At 43.2% G+C, this 19,485-nt stretch overlaps 1 long non-coding RNA gene across 1 annotated transcript; it reads right to left on the reverse strand.

Moving 5' to 3' along the window:
• Positions 1-2,907: 2,907 nt before the first annotated feature.
• Positions 2,908-6,003, reverse strand: LOC142365551 (uncharacterized). The gene is made up of 2 exons (XR_012766489.1): positions 3,733-6,003; positions 2,908-3,258 (listed from the first exon to the last, which is right to left on the reverse strand). It is a non-coding gene; the product is annotated as an uncharacterized LOC142365551 (long non-coding RNA).
• Positions 6,004-19,485: the final 13,482 nt, after the last annotated feature.

Genomic DNA, 19,485 nt, shown 5'->3' on the forward strand with positions numbered 1-19,485 from the left:
CCCCTCATATGCTGCTACTATCTCTTTTTCAGTCAGGGTGTAGTGGGCTTCAATACCCATGGCTCTACAACTCTAGAGGTCGACCACGGATTTCTCCTGGTGTTTTCTGCCAGAGGCTCCAGGTGAGACCCTGCTCCCCAGCTGCAGTGTAGAGTACATTTTGCACGGCTGGTCCTGTCCAGACAGGCCCAAGAGCTACTGTATGAGCTAGGTCCTGTCCGGACAGGCCCAAGAGCTACTGTATGAGCTATCTCCTGTTTGATCAGTTCAAAGGCTTGTTGTTGCTCAAGGCCTCACTCAAAACAGTTCTTCTTTTGAGTCACTTGATAGAAAGGGCTCACAAGATGACTGTAACCTGGAATATGCTTTCTCCAGAATCCCACAAGGCCTAGGAAAGCTTGTGGTTCTTTCTTGCTATCTGGTAGGGACATAGTTGCTATCATCCATAGGGACATGACAACGTCCATTCTGCCATTTTACTCCCAAGAACTGAATCTCCTGTGCCAGTCACTTGGCCTTGCTTCTTTTTAAGGAGAAACCAGCTTTCAGAAGAATCTGAATTGCTCTTTTTCCCTTGTCAAACACCTCTTCTGCTTTGCTGTCCTACACGACAATGTCATGGATGTATTGTAGATGTTCGGGGGCATCAACCTTTCCCAGTGCAGTTTGGATTAGTCCATGACAAATGGCAGGACTGTGCTTCCACCCCTGGGGCACTCTATTCCAGGTCTATTGGCCACCCCTCCACGTGAAAGCAAACTACAGCCTGCATACTGCTGCCAAAGGAATTGAAAAAAATGCATTGGCAATGTCAATTGTAGCATACCACTTGGCTGCCTTGGACTCCAGTTCATATTGGAGCTCTAACATGTCTGGTACAGCAGCACTCAGTGGTGGCGCTACTTTGTTCAGGCCACAATAGTCTACTGTTAACCTCCACCCTCCATCAGACCTTTTCCACTGGCCATATAGGGCTATTAAAAGGTGAGTGAGTCTTGCTGATGACTCCTTGGCTCTCCAGTTGATGAATCAGCTCATGGATGGTTGCCAGGGAGTCTCAGTTCATGTACTATTGCCACTGGTGCACTGTCTTGGGAGTAATCAGCATTTGCTGTTCTTCAACTCACTGGTGTGCACTTTCTGAATGCCAGGGGCCACAGGACAGCAAGGCTTCCTCTGGGGTATTCCTTCTTCTTGAAGGTTTATTGAGGCCAACAGTAATAATAGGTAGCAGTCTGCGTAATCAGTGGTATATTTTATGTTAATCAGACAGGCTATAATTTGGGCCTATCGGCAGCACCACAGAAAGCAACACACCCCTAAAGCATGACACTGGGATGTCGCAGTCAGTGGCATAGTGCCACGTTGCCTCTTTCTTCTGGGAGTCCCTTGCCTATCACACTGCAGATGTGCCAACGCCTGGCCCCACTCACCCCAGTGCTCTAACCACTGTGACTTGCATCCTCACAGGCTTTTGACTTTTGTCACTCAAGTCTTTCTTGGCTTATCCTTGTCTCAGATGGCAGTAGTATAGGCTAGACCTAAAGACTAGCACCTGCGTGGCCCCACTGCTAGCCAGGCAATCCCAGTTCTGTTTCTCCTGCATCCAGATAGATGCACGTCACAGCTGTGTGAGAAGTCTCATCTCTCACCCAGATTATTAACATTTCCCAGTGAGAACCTCCTGCCTTCCCAGTTCCTTCATCAATAAAGCCAAGCTCCATTACTGCATTACATTATCAAACCATTTTAATTCCTATCACAGCTCAGATCTGAAGTACAGCTACAGGGTCTCTTGCCTCAGGGATTTCAGAATGGAGCCACCATGTGGCTTATTTGCTGTGATTTCCAGCTGCATCTGATGTATTACCAGATAACATATGCACAAAGCAGCACAAGAGCCATAAACTGTATTAGTTTTGTGGCAGAGAATGCAGTAATACAAAGCAATACTTTTTTTTTCTTAAATCTTTTGAGATTGTTCTTCCTAAGTCTGTTGGTCATTGGACACCAGCACTCCCCCCTATTTATTTGCCTCTTGCAGCAAGAAATCATTTTCTGGCTAGCAGAATTATGACAAGCTTGCCAGGCCTCCCAGTAGTGTGTGAATAACATATCTTGTAGTGTTATTTCACAGCATGACCTTTCTTTGGGCAATGAAATTCACTTGGACTTCCCATATCAGTTTCTCTCCTTCTACTTTCAGATGGTTGCAACTTCTCCAGCCTTGAAATTTTGGCCACAGGAGAGACTCCTGCCAAGACCGGCCACATACTGAACCAAGCAGTATTTAAAGGGCTTAAGAAAAATATGCCATGGCAGCTGGTCTGGTCTTCATTACAGTCCTGATGTCCCTGCAAGACAAAGACACAGTGCACGAGAGAGCTGGAGTCCTGCCAAATAAGCTTTTGTGTGATTGATTTTCATGTGGTGGCAGTTGAAGTCCCTAGCCCTGAGGATGCTGACGCCTCCCAGCTTCTTAGACACTGACCTGTGAACACAGGTACCAAAGTTTGCTCTCAGCTGGAGAGCAGAGCAAGTCTGAATGCTCCCTTATTAATACAAGCACTACTTAAAAATAACTGCCCCCATTTCAGTTTTAATCACAGTTTCATATCACTTTTTATCCGTATGGCAGGTTGCTATGGAAGGTAGAGTTCCCCTCAGCTGAGGCTATATACACAGCTGATATTTCTCATGTCAGATCTAGCAGACTTATAGCCCCACAGGAGTTGGACTAGCCCTGTGACCTGATGTGAAATAATCCCTTTCGTCTCCCAAGGCTGGGCTATTATGTCTCATCAATGAGTGACCCAACTCACCATTTATTTTCATGATTGCTAGATCCAACACAAGAGGTGTCAGGAACAGAGTTCGGTGAGGAGATTGACGACACGGACTCCGATATCCAAATCGCAGACCCTTTATTTATCAGAAAGCTGCGTTTTATACCCTTACAAAGCTGTCCACGCGCTCCAGCCCAAATGCTTATTCGTTAATATACACTGTTCACGCGCCTATCCTAAACATTCAATTGGCTAGCTTAGCTGTGTATCATTTCTCCTTCGTTTGCTCCAGGTGTTCTGCCAAAGTCCTCTGTTGCAAGTGATAAAGTCCTTATTTTAGTCTTGTTCAGAAACTCTCAAGGACATCATGACCTTCGTTAATATAGTATGTTCCCACAATTCCCCCTTTTTTGTTTTCAATGACCAAGGCATGTAGTTGTTGATATTCTCATTGAATCATTCCCTGAATACACTGCAAGAAACAAGGTAATATCATAACAACAATCAAAATCATCAATAATACCATTCCTCCCCTGAGGATTAATTCTTGTAAGCATCCTGTAATCCCCCATCCTGACAACAATCCTCTCAACCAGTCTGGGACCTTTTCGCGTTTCAAATCCTTAGCCAAATCCTTTAATGATTTTAATTGTTTGTGAATGGACTCCGAATGATCTGACAAATTCATACAACACATTCCCGCAAAATCCTCACATCCATGTACCCGAGCTAACAACAAGAGATCTATGACTGCTCTATTCTGAAACGTTGCGTGCCTCACTGAATTTACATCTATCGCTAATTCTGATATTAAAGCTGACATTAAATTCATTTACTTTGCCACCCAACATGGCAACCTATCTGTACTACCTAAAGCTTTGCCTACACCTACATGTGGAGAAAACATAGCTAGCAATACTCTCGTTGCTTCACCCCAATTATGTACCTCTAAGTTCTTAAAATGCCAGTGACATTCACATACTCCATAAGATCTCTAAAATCATTCACTGCCTTTCCAATAAGACATGTTCTAAATGGATCTCCAGGTGTGGCTGATGACAAACACGATGAGTCTTGTCCTGTTAGATTTGCAAAAGGCACCCATATGTTTTGCCTTGTTTGGATGGTCCATGGTCCTGCTGCCATTGTCGTGATGATCACTGCTCCAAAGATGACCCATCCGACAACGTTTCCTTTTCTACCGCCGGTTTTACCCATTTTTCCGGGATCCACGTAGGTCCACTATCTGTAATGACACAAGCATAGCCTCTTCCCCATGTTACTAATTGAAACGGTCCTTCCCATTTTCCTTCCTTGTTTTTCACTAACACTTTAAGTTGCTCTTTATATGTTGACATTCCTGTTGACATAGCTTGCATATGTTTCACAATAGGAGGAATAACATCTTCCCCTGCTAATCGTAAAAAGTTCATCACATATTGTACTTTCATTAATCTGTTTACTGGTGTCTCCCCAGATTCCCCCTGTTTTTGTTTCTGCAAATAATGTTTGAATGTTTGGTGTGTACGTTCTATAATTGCCTGGCCTGTCGGAGGGTGTGGAATGCCAGTAACATGTTGTACTCCCCATTTTCTGAAAAATTGTCCTGTTGATTGTGAAACATATGCTGGGCCATTATCTGTTTTTATCTTTTGAGGGATGCCTAACTTCACAGGCTGGGAAAAAAACAAAACAAAACATAAATCGTATACAAATTCGTTGGCAAATTGACATTAATTCTGGAGGTAAAGGCAATTGCAATTTTATCTGAAACTTTTTGTAAGACAGTTTTCGCTTCTGGTGTCAATCTTTGGGAAAATAACAAATCTGAGTCCTTTTTAACAAGGTAAATAGAGGGGACAACTCTTCAGTCGTGATGCCAATATTTTCACCTTTCAACAGGGTGAACAACATCATCTAGAAAGGCCATCCGAACCCTGGAAAGATAATAAAATCCAGCTGTTTGTCCACAAGGAGTTCTACTGCAGTAACTGAATTATACACACTTTTTGCAACCAAGGCCTTGAATGTCAGGAAAACGGTTCTCGCTGCGCTGCTTCTATGTTGGGCCCGGCTGGGCCGGCGCGCTGGGAGCGGGGGAGGGGGCCGGGCCACGCCGCTGGTTGCTGGGGGGGCCGTGTGCCCCGGCAGGTGTAAGGTTTGCTGATCCGTCTGGTGTGGTGGCTGCTGGCGCTGCGGGCTATGCTGTGTCAGAGGGACTGCGCGGCTTTAAGCTGGAATTCACCCTGCTGCTGATTAATGGGATTGTCATCCTTATCAATGCGTGATCGACGCTGATTAGCATAATAACGTCCTTTGCGGCAACGTGGGCATTGTTCACGCGCCTATCCTAAACATTCAATTGGCTAGCTTAGCTGTGTATCATTTCTCCTTCGTTTGCTCCAGGCGTTCTGACAAAGTCCTCTGTTGCAACTGATAAAGTCCTTATTTTAGTCTTGTTCAGAAAGTCTCAAGGACATCATAACCTTCGTTAATATAGCATGTTCCCACATCCAGCCAAAAGCGGCTGACCTGAACAGCCTGCGGCAGCAGCAGAACAAACCTTGCACCAGGTTTTGTTGCACTGCTTGCAGAATCCAGCAGTCTCCCCAACACAGAGAGCTGCCCAGCCACATACCATGCAGAAAAGCTGCTGATGCAGGCTCTGGGGTTGGCAACCCACACTGCCCAGGGGTGCTCCAGCAGAGCCAAGCCGCTGCAGGAGCCATGAGGCTGGCAGAAGAAAGCCTCAGGGCACGCTGCAGCCCTAGGGCACAGGGGTAGCTGCAGCTCCTGCTGCCTGACAGACTGAAGGATCTCAGAAAGAAGTCACCCTCAAAACAAAGCAACGACCGCAGCGGCACCTCTCCATCCCACCAGGTCTCTAGCCATCTGCAGGCAGAGTGGGAGGCCTCGGCTGCCGTGTGGGTGACTGATTGTTCTTCAGTGTCAGAGTCCTTACCAGGCTGCTGCTGTCCACAACCATCAGGAACCAGCTCAGGGGGTCTCTGGCTCAAAGCACAACCACCGATTTTGGCTCTGCCTCTACATTTCTCAAAAGCCTTTCCACCAAGGCACCCAGACCTCAGTATCTGGCAGCAGCTAGCACAAGAAGGCAGAACAACCTCTGACAAAGTTAAAGCAGTGCCAAGTGCCAGGTACATAAATCAATCTGATCTGAGAACCTAAGGAAAAGCTCTAAACATAATGGAGACAAATGCCATCTCATAACACAAAGATGTTAAACAAGACCAGACCCAAAACTGAGCCCTGGGGGACACTTCTCATGACTGGCTGCCAGATGGATTTAACTCCATTCACCACCACTCTCTGGGCTCGACCATTCAGCCAGTTCTTCACCCAGTGAAGAGTACAGTCATCCAAACCATGGGCAGCTAGTTTCTCCAGGAGGATGCTGTGGGGAACAGTGTCAAAAGGCCTTACTAAAGTCCAGGTAGACAACATCCACAGCCTTTCCTTCATCCACTAGGCGGGTCACCTGGTCATAGAAGGAGATCAGGTTGGTCAAGCAGGACCTGCCTTTCACGAACCCATGCTGGCTGGGCCTGATCCCCTGGTTGTCCTGCACATGCCCGGTGAGTGCACTCAAGATGAACCACTCCATAATCTTGCCCATCACCGAGGTCAGGCTGACAGGCCTGTAGTTCCCCAGACCCTCCTTATGGCCCTTCCTGTAGGTGGGTGTTACATTGGCAAGCCTCCAGTCATCTGGGACCTCCCCTGTTAGCCAGGACTGCTGATAGATGATGGAGAGAGGCTTGGCCAGCTCCTCTACCAGTTCCCTCAGCACTCTTGGGTGGATCCCATCCAGCCCCATAGACTTGTGAGTGTCCAGGTGGCATAGCAGGTCGTTAACTGCTTCCTCCTGGATTATGGGAGGTTTATTCTGCTCTCCATCCCTGTCTTCCAGCACTGGGGGCTGACTATCCTGGGAATAACTGGTCTGACTATTAAAGACTGAGACGAAGAAGGCATTAAGTACCTCCGCCTTTTCCTCATCCTTGGTGGCAATGTTCCCCCCCTCCGCATCCAATAAGGGATGGAGATTCTCCTTGGCCCTCTTTTTGTTGTTGGTGTATTTGTAAAAATATTTTCTGATGTCCCTTACAACAGTGGCCAGCCTGAGTTCGAGCTGGGCTTTTGCCTTTCTAATTTCCTCTCTGTACAACCTAACCAGACCCCTGTACTCTTCCTGAGTTTCCTGACCCTTCTTCCAAAATTTCTAAACTCTCCTTTTTTTTCCCTGAGTCCCAGAAAAAGCTCCCTGTTCAGCCAGGCCGGTCGTATTCCCTGCCGGTTCGTCTTGCAGCACATGGGGACAGCCTGCTCCTGTGCCTTTAAGACTTCCTCCTTGAAGAAAGTCCAGCCTGCCTGGACCCCTTTGCCCTTCAGGACTCTCTCCCAGGGGACCCTCTCAACCAGCGTCCTGAACGGGCCAAAGTCTGCCCTCCGAACGTCCATGGTGGTGGCTTTGCTGGCCCCCCTCTTCACCACCAACCGAGAACTCTATCATTTCATGGTCACTAAGCCCAAGATGGCCTCCGACCACCACATCTCTCACCAGTCCTTCTCTGTTTGTAAACAGCAGGTCTAGCGAGGCACCTCCCCTGGTAGGCTCACTTACCAGCTGCATCAGGAAGTTATCTTCCACACACTGCAGGAACCTCCTAGACTGTTTCCTCTCTGCTGTGTTGTATTTCCAGCAGATGTCCACTAAGTTCAAGTCCCCCACAGGAACAAGGGCTAGCGATTGTGAGACTTCTGCCAGACTCTTGTAGAAAACTTCATCTGCCTCTTCACCCTGGTTCAGTGGTCTATAACAGACTCCCAGCAGGATGTCTGCCTTGTTGGCTTTCCCCCTCATCTTTGCCCATAAGCATTCAACCTTGTCATCACAATCGTCGAGCTCTATACAATCAAAGCAGTCCCTAACACACAGCGCCACCCCACCGCCTCTCTTTCCTCGCCTATCCCTTCTGAAGAGCTTACGGCCATCCATGACAGCACTCCAATCATGCAAGCTGTCCCACCATGTTTCTGTGATGGCGACCAAGTCATAGCTGTCCTGCTGCACAATGGCTTCCAGCTCCTCCTGTTTATTGCCCATGCTACGTGCGTTGGTGTAGATGCATTTGAGCTGGGCTATTGATCTCACCCCTGACCCTGGCATGCCACGCCTGGGCTCATCCCTAGGGAGCCAAGTGATGTCCCCTTCCAACCTAGTTTAAAGCCCTCTCATTGAGCCCCGCCAGCTCGTGGCCAAGAATCCTTTTTCCCCTTTGAGACAGTTGGACTCCATCTGTCGCCAGCAGGCCCGGTGCTGTGTACACCTCCCCATGATCAAAGAAATCAAAATTCCGCTGACTGCACCAGTCTCTGACTCACCTGTTAACCAGGTGAGTTTTCCTGTCCCTTTCAGTGCTGTTCCCTGCCACTGATGGGATGGAGGAAAACACCACCTGCACCCCTGATCCTTCAACCAGTCGCCCCAGTGCCCTGAAGTCCCTTTTGATGGCCTTGGGACTTCTCTCCACAATCTCGTCCCCGCCAACCTGCATTACCAAGAGGGGGTAATAATCAGAAGGCCGCACCAGATTAGGGAGCTTCCTAGCAACATCCCTAACCCGGGCCCCAGGGAGGCAGCAGACTTCCCTGTGGGATGGGTCTGGTCGGCCTATCGGGCCCTCTGTTCCCCTCAGAAGGGAATCACCTATGACAATTACCCTCCTTGTTTTCTTAACAGGGGCAGTGATAATACGTGGGGCTGACCAACTCATCCTAGGCAACCCCCTGGATGGACCTTCACCCACATCCTCATTTGCCTGGCCCTCACATTCCAGAGCCCCATATCTGTTGCTTAAGGGCAACTGGGCAGGTGAGAGAGGCCCGGGGGGGGTGGGATTCGCTTGGCACCCCATGCAGGGACCCATTTCCATTCTCCCCTGTCTCTTAGGTACCCTCTTTCTACTCGGTGGCAAGAGGGTAGGGGGTCCTCTGCTGCTTGTGGAGTTGCCTCCTGCTGCCTTGGCCTCAGGGAGGGCAGGGTGCAGCTCCACCAGTCAATCTCTCTCTCACACTCCCGGATGCTCCTCAACCTCTCCACTTCCTCTTTCAGCTCTGCCACCAGGCTGAGCAGGTCATTTACCTGGTTGCACTAAACACAGTCTCTGCTGTCCTCCGGTACGAGTGCCAGGCTCAGGCACTCCCTGTAGCCAGAGACCTGGACAGCTGTCTGTTTGTTCAGGACCTCCATCTGGGTCCCCATGCTCCTTCTGGCGACAGCTTTCCCACGGGTGGAAACCATAGCTAGAATATCTCCTGGGAGGGCAATGCCCACTACTTGGGTTGCCAGGAGAACTGCACCCTACCCGCGTGTCACATCCTGGCTAATGCACCACCCCTGTTTGCCAGCTGTGGTCGCCCGTGCTCCTTGGGGGCTGCTCTTATATGCGAGGGGGTTCGACCGCTGTCACACTCGACCCCGCCCACGCTGAGTCAGAGCTGCCGCTCCTTAGCAGCTCCCTCTTTCCCACTCGGGGCGGCGGGGGGGGGGGGTGGCGGGTGGCGGCGGCGGCGGCCTGGCGTCTCCTTTCTCTCCTAGCACTTTTGCCACTTCAGGAAGGGTCCCTCGGCGCGAGCCTCTGCTCCAGAGCCCTTCGCCTTCGGTGGCTTCGCTGAAATGGCAAGTTACGAAGTTACAAAGCAACAGAAATTAGGATGGTAGTTTGTTGAGACTGGTGATGCATAACTTAGATTTATAGACTGTGAGTTTAGATTTACATAACATGTTTCACCCCCTTACCATTAAATAGGAAATTATGTTTTAATCAACATAAAGCTAATACTCACGTGACTTGCAAAGTATACATAACATTATTTCAGTCAACAGAAAGTCTGGGAGTGAAAAAATAATGGTAACCCTGTGTTATGATTTTGCAAGCCCAGTGCTTTGTAAACTTGTAATGAATATTATATAAAAAAAATTTAGAGTACAGTGTTAGTGGAAAAATGAATAAAATGTATATTTTTTCTGAATGCCTTTAAATGCCTTCTTACAATAAGTGTAGAAAGACACTTGAATCTTTAAAGTTGTGTTGCATTGGATTTATCTATAGCCCCTTCCTGACTTTAATAAATGAGATTCAACTCTGGAAATTATATTCAGGTCACCTGGTAAAAGCCCTTAATTTTGAATATGAGAAATCTTCTCAGAGCTTTTAATAAATGCTATTGACTATGCGGACTTTTTTCAGGTCAAGCTTCAATCAAGCCTTTTATTGTGATAATTTATCAAGTAGTTTAGTGGTGAAGTTTATCCTTGGATCAAGAGCTGCCACTGATTCCCCCCCCCCCCCCCGTGTCTTGATTATGTTAAGCATTTGCAATGGAATTGCCATTTTCTCCTTAATCTCTTTTCTGCTGTAAATAGCATAGAAATGCAAGATGCAGAGAGAAAAAGGAACAGCTGACAGACCAGGCAAATTAGTTCTATTTACTGAGCTTACTGTTGTTTGCAGAAAAGCTGATCTTTTTCTAAACTCACTGCACTTTGTGTAAGGTGTGAATAGCTTTCAGAACTGTCATTTTCATGGAAATATATTTGACCATTAATTAGAAAGCTGAAGGTCTTAGCCCACTAGCCTATGAGAATGAAATTGAAAAGGAAAAAATGGTAATAAATACTAAGTTTTGTTTGATAACTGTGTAAATCTTCTGTATAGAAGACTTGTATTGTCTTCTTCATGGTTTATCTTCAAAGTCTTAATTCACATTTTGTATTCAGTAAAAATGCTAGCTAGAAGCAGTCAGCATCTGAATCATCAGCATCATATTTTTGGCTAAGAGAGGATTTCTTTTTCAGAGCTTCTTTACATTATTTCAGAAGTTGCATGCAAAGCAAAAATATTAAGCAAACTGGATTTTATACACAAATCTTTCTTTAGAAGTTTTGTATTCTGTTGTGCTGTTGCACAGCAAAATTACTACACCTAATAATATGACAGTGATGTTTGTATGTATATTCATTTGGTCTTAAAAATAAAAAGCATAAAAAGGCAAATGAAGACTGTACCAATAGATTTTTGGATAGCTAAACCATATACAGTATAGTAAACTGTTTTCAGACAGTAACGATCTTGGGTGTTGTTACTTAAGCTCAATTTTAGGATTCCCATGAGTTTTGTATTGCACTGTACTAGGTAAGAATGAACGATCTTTTTAAATAAAATCTGTTAATAAAACAAGAGAATTTTTTAGTATAATAAAACAGACATCTATAAAATGGAGAGAAAGAAGGTTTTGAGAAAATTATATGGGCCTATTAAAGTTTTCAGTTTGATATTTAAATGCAACTATTCAGATATTCTGAGATCAAAATAATAAAGATCTTGTAGTATCTAGCTATAATTAGTCTTATAAGTTTACTGACTTTCTGTTGAAGAATACAAATCATGCTTCTTTTAAAGGGACTTGAAATGTTTTATTTATAAAGTTGAAATGAAAAGAAGGGGAGGAGTCTGCCAAATTGGAGAATTATGCCCATATAAGAAATTCCTCTACCAGAGAATGTGAAATAAAGATAATTTGTGGTACCTTGGAACTCAATAGCCAAGGAGTGATCTAGAACATGAAAAACTATTTTAAAATATTCTGTATTTACATTGGTGGTTAATGATGACTCCTTTCATGATAGACCAGAACCCCTTACAAAGGAGAAAGTGATATTATGCAGCTAAAATTACAAGCTTGGACAGGATCTGAACCAAATCTATATGAGGAAAACATATTTGTTCTTATTTTAATTTAAGAATAACTATGCTTCCTAGCTCTGCCTGGAAGCAATTTAGTTCAAAAAGTTGATTTTTTTAAAGTATTTCCATCCAGATCGGGAGTAGTAGTTAATAAAAATCTTGATAAGGTGAGTCTGTTCTTTATATTTTGGTTTTGTTGACTCAATGAATTTGGATATTAATATCTGAACTTGTAGATAGTTATCCAACCAGTCTCTTTAAAGCTGATCTCATATTTGTCTTGTTCTGTCCATGTTAATGTAGAAATAGGATTCACAAATTTGTGCCCTTATAGGCAATAGCGAATCTGTAACAAAGTCTATTGTTCACAATGTTGTGGTATTCAAAACAGCAAGGAAAAGAAACATTTCTTGCAAACTTTTGTAGTTTTTGGATAATGTTGCTCTTGACAAAAATATGCATATTTTTGTCAATGTGCTGTTTAAAAACATATTAAATGTAGGAAATTGTTTGTCATACAAAAATGCTTTGAATAGGATCATGCCAGTCAAAGGTAAGAGCATGTAGAGATAGGAAAGGCAGATTTTGGAAATTATCCTGTTTTATAATCTGAAGCCCAAATCTAAAGGTAGGAACAGTTTTGATTCTGCAACTTGGAGACGGATGTGTTTACACAGTGAAGTACTGCAAAAAGCAAAGATGTAAATTTGCAGCACATTTACAAAGTTGTGAAAAGTAAGAAAAGCTACCTCAGATTTACTGAAGACTTACAGTGAATGCGGAGGTAGTTATTAGAATGTTCAGTGTGAAACCACAGAGTAAACTAGATATAGTAACTTCTTCCTGCAGACAAGTCTTTAGTGATCAGTGATCAGTGAAATACTTGAAATGTCACCTTTTCTTGTGTTGGTCATTGGCACGTGGTTTATAATTTCTAGAAATGAATAAAGAAAATCAAACCTCAGTACTGTGGTGTTTGGCTGTCTAGAAATTTAGTATCTACAACTGTTATATTTTCTAGGAAGTTCAAGATCTTCTGTCATCACAATATCATTGGGGAAAAAGGGTTGGAAGGAACCTTGAGAGATCAGATTATCTGTTCCTCAATGTAAGATCACCTGTGCCTGGCATAACTGATTCTCAACAGGTGTCAGGAACAGAGATTCAGTGACCTCTATAGGCAAATGTTCTAGTGCTTAATTATCCTTGGTTGTAATTTAAATGCATTACTTGTTGTTACTGTTACAGTTTATTCCTCTACGCTTTCTAGCTGTCCTTTAGGATTTTTGCAACTTTTGAAACTGACGTGCAGAGAGAAACTTCACAACTCACAGAGAGTTATAAAGTAGGTATGTTTATTGCGGCACCGGGTGCAAGGGGGATCGCTTCTCCTAACTTGCACACCAAGTCACAAAGCATGCACCTATTTATTACAAAGCTTATCTAAGTAGGCTGGACTATTGTAATTATTTATAGGAATAGGCGTGATTATTATAATTATTTCTAGGAATTCATTATCATACTCCGCCCCTCTTTAGCGCTTGCGCAGTGTCATCTGGTGGTCATCTGTGGGGGTCTTCTGGATGAAGGCTCATAGTCTTCCTCGCTGTGTGCTTTCAGTTTTGGCTCAAAAATTCCTGAGTTGTCTGTGTTGGCTGAGTCCCAAACCATAGAACCAGTTTCAGCTAGAGAGTTGCTTCTTACAGACAATAAAGTTCTGGTTATCAATCCTTATCAGTCCCTGTTTCATTTGTCTGGCAAGCAGTCCTTGTTAGCAACATTTGAGCTCACAACAGTCCTTGTTAGCAAGGTTACGAAGAACAGAACTAAACTCAATGTCAGTGTTTAAATCTTACCTTAACATAGCTGCAAAGCTATATAACAAAATTAAACTAAAGCTATAGCAAAATCGAACTAAACGTCAATTTCCCACATAAAAACATCTCCCGAAACTTTGAAACAAAGAAATTTCAAAAATTACCTTGTTTCCTTGTAGGCATCTCTTCTTAGAAAAACTCCTGTTTTCTCATCCTTTTCTCTTGCATCGTGTTTTCTGAATCTCTGCTTATGCTCATTCCTCTGTACTGGACTTACTCAGAAACATCTTTCTTGAAGTACACTTACCAAAACTGGAGTATTCCAGCTCAGGCTGTACCAGCATCAAGTAAAGGAAAAGGATTATTTCCTATATTTATCAGATGACGTTGTTTTTATTTCCCAAAGTGATGTCCTCCTGTTTTGTGACAGAATGGCATTGCTCAGCTTTAGACCTACTCCAGGCCTTTTATGCGGAATTGTTGCCAAGCCTGTTAGTGACCATTCTGTATCAATGTAATTCTATAAGCATAGAACCTTCCACTCATCTTTACTGAATTGCACTTCTTCATTGCTCCCAAAGCATGTTTTGCAGACATTTTCTCTCATTTGCAAAGATCGGTATATTAGCATGATACCTGTAAATGTAAAATTTCCACTTACTAGAGTGATTGTAATTAAACTAAAGTAGATCCTTGCTGTTTTGAGAAGACAGGAAAGCTCTAAGATAAAGAGGCTCCTAAATAACCTACTTAGATAAACTTGACTTGCTGTTTTGGGGGGACAGGAAAGCTCTAAGACAGAGAGACTCCTAAATAATGTTGTTCGGACATCTTGGCCTTGACAGGGCAGATGCACCAAGCTACAGAGATAAAGAGGCATCAAGAGGGCAACAAGACCAGAGCAAAACAACCTGGAAGGACACAGTATACTGATCTTAGAACTGAGTTTGCGCAGAAACAGAGGTCAACCAGCGGACACTGTGATGAGGAGTATAAGCCTTCATCTTAAGACCCCCCCCAAAGACCACCCAAGGACACTAACAGACATGCGTGAAAGACATTAAAATATGCTAATTAGTTATTGGAAAAGTCATGAATATGCTAAGTATTTCTCGGAAATATAATGAATATGTATAATGTGGTTGTATTTAACCTGAAATGACAGGGTGTTTGGTGCGCACATTTGGAGGAGAGATCCCCTGTGTGCCTGGCGCCGTAATAAAGAATACCTGCTTAATAGCCTTCTGACTATTGAGTCTTCATCTTTTCACGGCATCAAGCAACACCTTATACCTTGATGTTGTCTGCAGAATTTAATAAGCAAAGTATCAATAGCACTAAAACTTATGACACTCCATTGTATCAGTTAACCATTGATAGCTACTCTGATTATATTTTTCCAATAAGTTTGTGCTCACCTCTATATCATGATTTCATATTTTACCTATGAGAATGTCATGTGGAACAATTACCCCCTCAAACTAAATACCATCTTCATTTCCCTTTGGTGTCTCAACTTCATGCTATCATGTAGGACAAGAGCTGTCATATTATGATCCTTGGGAGGTAAACTTCCCATAGCAAAAACTCTTGTGACATATCTAAGTCTCTGTTTCTGTGTTTTCTGCTTAAATAACTTACCTTTCTGTAACTTTGTATAGTATGTTGTGATAACTGTAAGAGAAAAGGAAATTCATCGATTTGAAAGGCAGAGTTCAGACAACTATTTCTAAAGATTCAGTTAATTTTTTTACTGAGTTCAGACAAAGTTCATAGAAAACTTTTTGCAAATGTTAATATCTCTTTATCTTAAAACTATGTCTGCATCTTTTTAATCTGTGTTGTGGTTTAACCCCGACCAGCAACTGAACACCTCACTCCCCCACAGTGGGATGAGGGAGAGAATTGGAAGGGTAAAAACGTGAAAATTCATGGGTTGACATAATGACAGTTTAATAGATAAAGTAAAAGCTGTGCACGTAAGCAAAGCAAAATAAGGAATTAATTCACTACTTCCCATCGACAGGCATGTGTTTAGCCGTCTCTAGGAAAGTAGGACTCCATCACGTGTAATGGTTACTTGGGAAGACAAAAGCCGTCACTCCGAATGTCCCCCCTTCCTCCTTCTTTCCCACAGCTTTTATTGCTGAGCATGACATCATATGGTATGGAATATTTCTTTGGTCAGTTGGGGTGAGCTGTCCCAGCTGTGTCCCCTCCCAACGCCTTGTGCACCCCCAGCCTACTTGCTGGGGGTATAAGTAGATCTCTTGAAGAATTTACTTTACATGCCTTGAGTAAGTTTTCTGTCCTCTCATATCTTAAGTCTGTGCAGCTATACATGTTTTCATTTTGTATCTGCATCAAATGTATAATCCACTTGCTAAATTATCTTTCCAATTCTACTTGTGTTTTTTCTCTGACACTTATTAGCTTATACCAACACTGGTTCCCCTGTTGGAAAATGCAGCTCAGAAGAGAAGACTCAGGGGTAATTTTTTGAGTTTACAGGCATACCTTTAAAGGAAATGTCAAGGCAGTTCCTTTTCTGCAAGTGGATTTTTTCATTCTGTTGCCTACGGAAAGAATGCCACAGACTACTAATAGGTATCTTGTCTCTACTTCCTTTTTTCCTCATTCTTTATTCTATTTATATGAATGCAGAATGTAAAGGGTAATACTGCAAAAAGTGTAATGCCTATCTTCAGCTGTTGTAAATTGGCATGATTCTATTAAAGTCACTGAAGTCGCACCAAGGATGTTGCTAAATATTCAAGCAAAGATTAAATTTAGGGTCTCTTAAAGTTGGCAGCTGATGTTTCCAGTTGCTGAAGACATTTTAGATTAGACAGTCTTTGCCATTGCTTATTATTCAATTTCAAAATAATCGCGCTTTTTTGTCCTTTGTTAGCATTTAATTAAGAGATACCTAGATGCTTTTGTTTGGTTTACTTTATTATATTTTTTAAATGTTCACTATTTGCTTTGGTTTTTTTAAACTGTCAATCACAAATGTGAAGTATTTTAGATTGCTGTCGGGATATGGATTCTGTTTGACACTAAAATCAAACTGGTTAAAATGAAAGTTTGTTTAAAAACTTTGCTTTGTGCTCTACAATTTGTGCTATCCTGGAAAATATGCTAATGAACATGTAGATTTTTGTAAAGGTAGAATGAGGTCCAGGCTACTCTGAAGTTTATGGTAGTTTTTTATGGTTTAATTGAGTGATATCTTGTTCTATATCTTTGTGGTGGGTTGACCTTGGCCAGCTGCCAGATGTCCACCCAGCTGCTCACTCACTCTCCCTCCTCAATAGGACAGGGGAAGAAAATAGCATGAAAAAGCTCATAGGTTGAGATAGACTGGGAGATCACTGACCAATTGCCATCAGGGGTAAACCAGACTCAACTTGAGGAAAATTAATTTAATTTATTACCAATTAAAAATAGATTTAGATAGTGAAAAACAAAGACAAAACCTAAGAACACCTTCCCCCCACCCTACCCCCCTACCCCTTCTTCCCAGGCTCAACATCACTCCTTCATTCCTGACTCTTCTACCTCCTCTCCCCTGCCCCTGAGCAACGCAGGGGGGATGGGGAATGGGGGGTTGTGGTCAGTTCATAACAGTTCCTCTCTACCGCTCCTTCTTCCTCACACTTTTACCCTGTTCCTACATGGGTCATTTCCATGGGCTACAGTCCTTAATGATCTGCTCTGGTGTGGGCTGTTCATAGGCCACAGTTCCTTCAGGAAATATATCCAACTGCTGTGGCATGAGGTCCTCCGTGGGCTGCAGGGGAATCTCTGCTCCAGCAATTGGAGCACCTCCTCCCCCTTCTTCTTTGTCCTTGGTGTCTGCAGGATTGTTTGACCACACCATTTTCTGTTTTCAGGTGGTTTTGCCCTTTCTTAAATATGTTTTCACAGAGGCACCACCAGCTTCACTGATTGGCTCAGCTTTGACCTGGGGTGGGTCCATTGTGGAGCCGGCTGGAACTGGCTCTGTCTGGCACAGAGAAGGCCTCTTTCTCAGAGAGGCCTCACTTGCAGCCCCCTCTGCCCCTCTACCAAAACATTTCCATGTACACCCAATACAATCTGTTGTTCTCACGTTCATTCATCAATATGAGGATTGTGAAGACAATGTTTAAAGCTAGATCTAGGTTTTGCCTACCTACTCACCTAGTGTATTCAGTTTCCAATTCTGGGGAAATGCTATTAGGAAGTTGGTGGCCTGATAACTTCGACATTTCCTGGTGTTCTCGAGTTACTGTAATGCCAGCTGACTGCTTTTTCAGACTGGTATGAGTTCAACTCATACTGAACTAGTTTTATTGCTTGATCTGCTGAGGGATCACCCACCATCTGGAGTCTGATAATTTTTTAATTTTTACTGGTCAGATATTAGTTTTGTTACTGAAGTTTTGGGGAACATTTGAGTGTTTGGGGGTATATAGGACAGCTCAATTACTTCTCTTCTAAAGAGAACCTCAGGGGAAAACATTTAGCGCTGCTTGCCTTCTCAGAGCTCAGCTATCAAAAGTTTATCAGACTTTTACTGTTTTCATGAATATTATTTCTATTTCACTAGAGGATATCTAGCTAAGGAGATAGATGCTTTTAAGGAGCTAGATGCTTTTGAAACATGAGATTCCTCGCCATCTTCCTGATTAGAACATTGTAGATGAGTTTAATGAGGCAGCACATGTACTGATATAATAATAAAAGAATGAAATCGATTAGTGTTTCTCTAAGATCAGGGTCTGAATGAAGCCTGTTTTTCCTGAGGGTCCAGAAATTTCCGTTCGGAAATGGACAAAGAGAATGTAGGTGTCCATCTGTCAAGTAAGCTTAATACAGGGAATGTGTCACAGACCTCCTCTGGGATCTCCTGAAGTTCTACATAAACTTCTAGATGACGAGAACGACCTTGCTTTAAAATTTGATACCTCGCAGATTGCCCCTTTCCCTGTGAAGTAGCATTTCCATAGTTACCATTACAGCTGCTTCCAATGAAGCATTTTTTATTTAAAAAGGCACTAGCTTGTGGCACTGTGTTCTTTACAGCTGAGACTTATTTTAAGAACTCTTCCAAATTTCATTAATATGGTTATCACAGAATCACAGAATGGTAGGGGTTGGAAGGGACCTCTGGAGATCATCTAGTCCAACCCCACTGCTAAAGCAGGCTCACTTAGAGCAGGTTGCACAGGACCGCATCCAGGTGAGTTTTGAATATCTCCAGAGAAGGAGACTCCACAACCTCTCTGGACAGCCTGTCTCAATGCTCCGTCACCCTCACAGTAAAGAAGTTCTTAATTTTCAGCTGGAACTTCCTATGTTTCAGTTTGTGCCCGTTGCCCCTTGTCCTGTCGCTGGGCATCACTGAAAAGAGTTTGGCCTTTTGGTTATTATTTGTGAATATCTGGGTTTGTTAACTTCCTGGGCATACTGCAATGTCTGGATATCCACACACAGTGTTTTTGCCCAAGTATAGTGGCAGGAATGCTGCCGCCCAAAGGGTGGTTGTGGTCAACAGCCAGTTGAGAATTTTTTGTGTTACTCGATAACACCAAGGTGAATTTTAATAGATGTCTAGGCCTACGAGAGCTGTTTAAAAGGTATAGTTAGCCTTCAGCATTCTGTGATAGAAGTATAAACAGACTTAGGGTCAAAACAGAAAGCCTGACATTATTGCTGTGACAAATGTGTGTGTTTGTGTAAAAGATGGAGTACTGATGGTTTTGTGAGCTTGCTAGCCATTGCCATTTTTTAATACAGCCTAATACTTGCATTTTAATGTTAATCTTGACATTTCGTATTCCAAAATGTTTTTTTTCAAGAAAACAATCCCTGCAAGGCAACTTGGGAGTGTTTGGAAACCACACTTATTGCATTTTGAATGTATTTTTCCTTTTTAAGAGGAAAGGAAGTCTTAAATTGTATAGAATCTTCACGGTAGGCATTGCACCATTCTGCCTAAAATAACTAATACTGTCATTAATTTATGGTGTTCATACTTATTTAACAACAGTATAAGCTTGTTTCAGTTATCTTTTTATTTCAATTGTGGTGGCAACAAAGCAAGGAAAAGTCTTGTTTTCAAAA

Source organism: Opisthocomus hoazin, chromosome W (assembly GCF_030867145.1).
Source record: "Opisthocomus hoazin isolate bOpiHoa1 chromosome W, bOpiHoa1.hap1, whole genome shotgun sequence".
In the NCBI taxonomy this organism is placed as follows: domain Eukaryota; kingdom Metazoa; phylum Chordata; class Aves; order Opisthocomiformes; family Opisthocomidae; genus Opisthocomus; species Opisthocomus hoazin.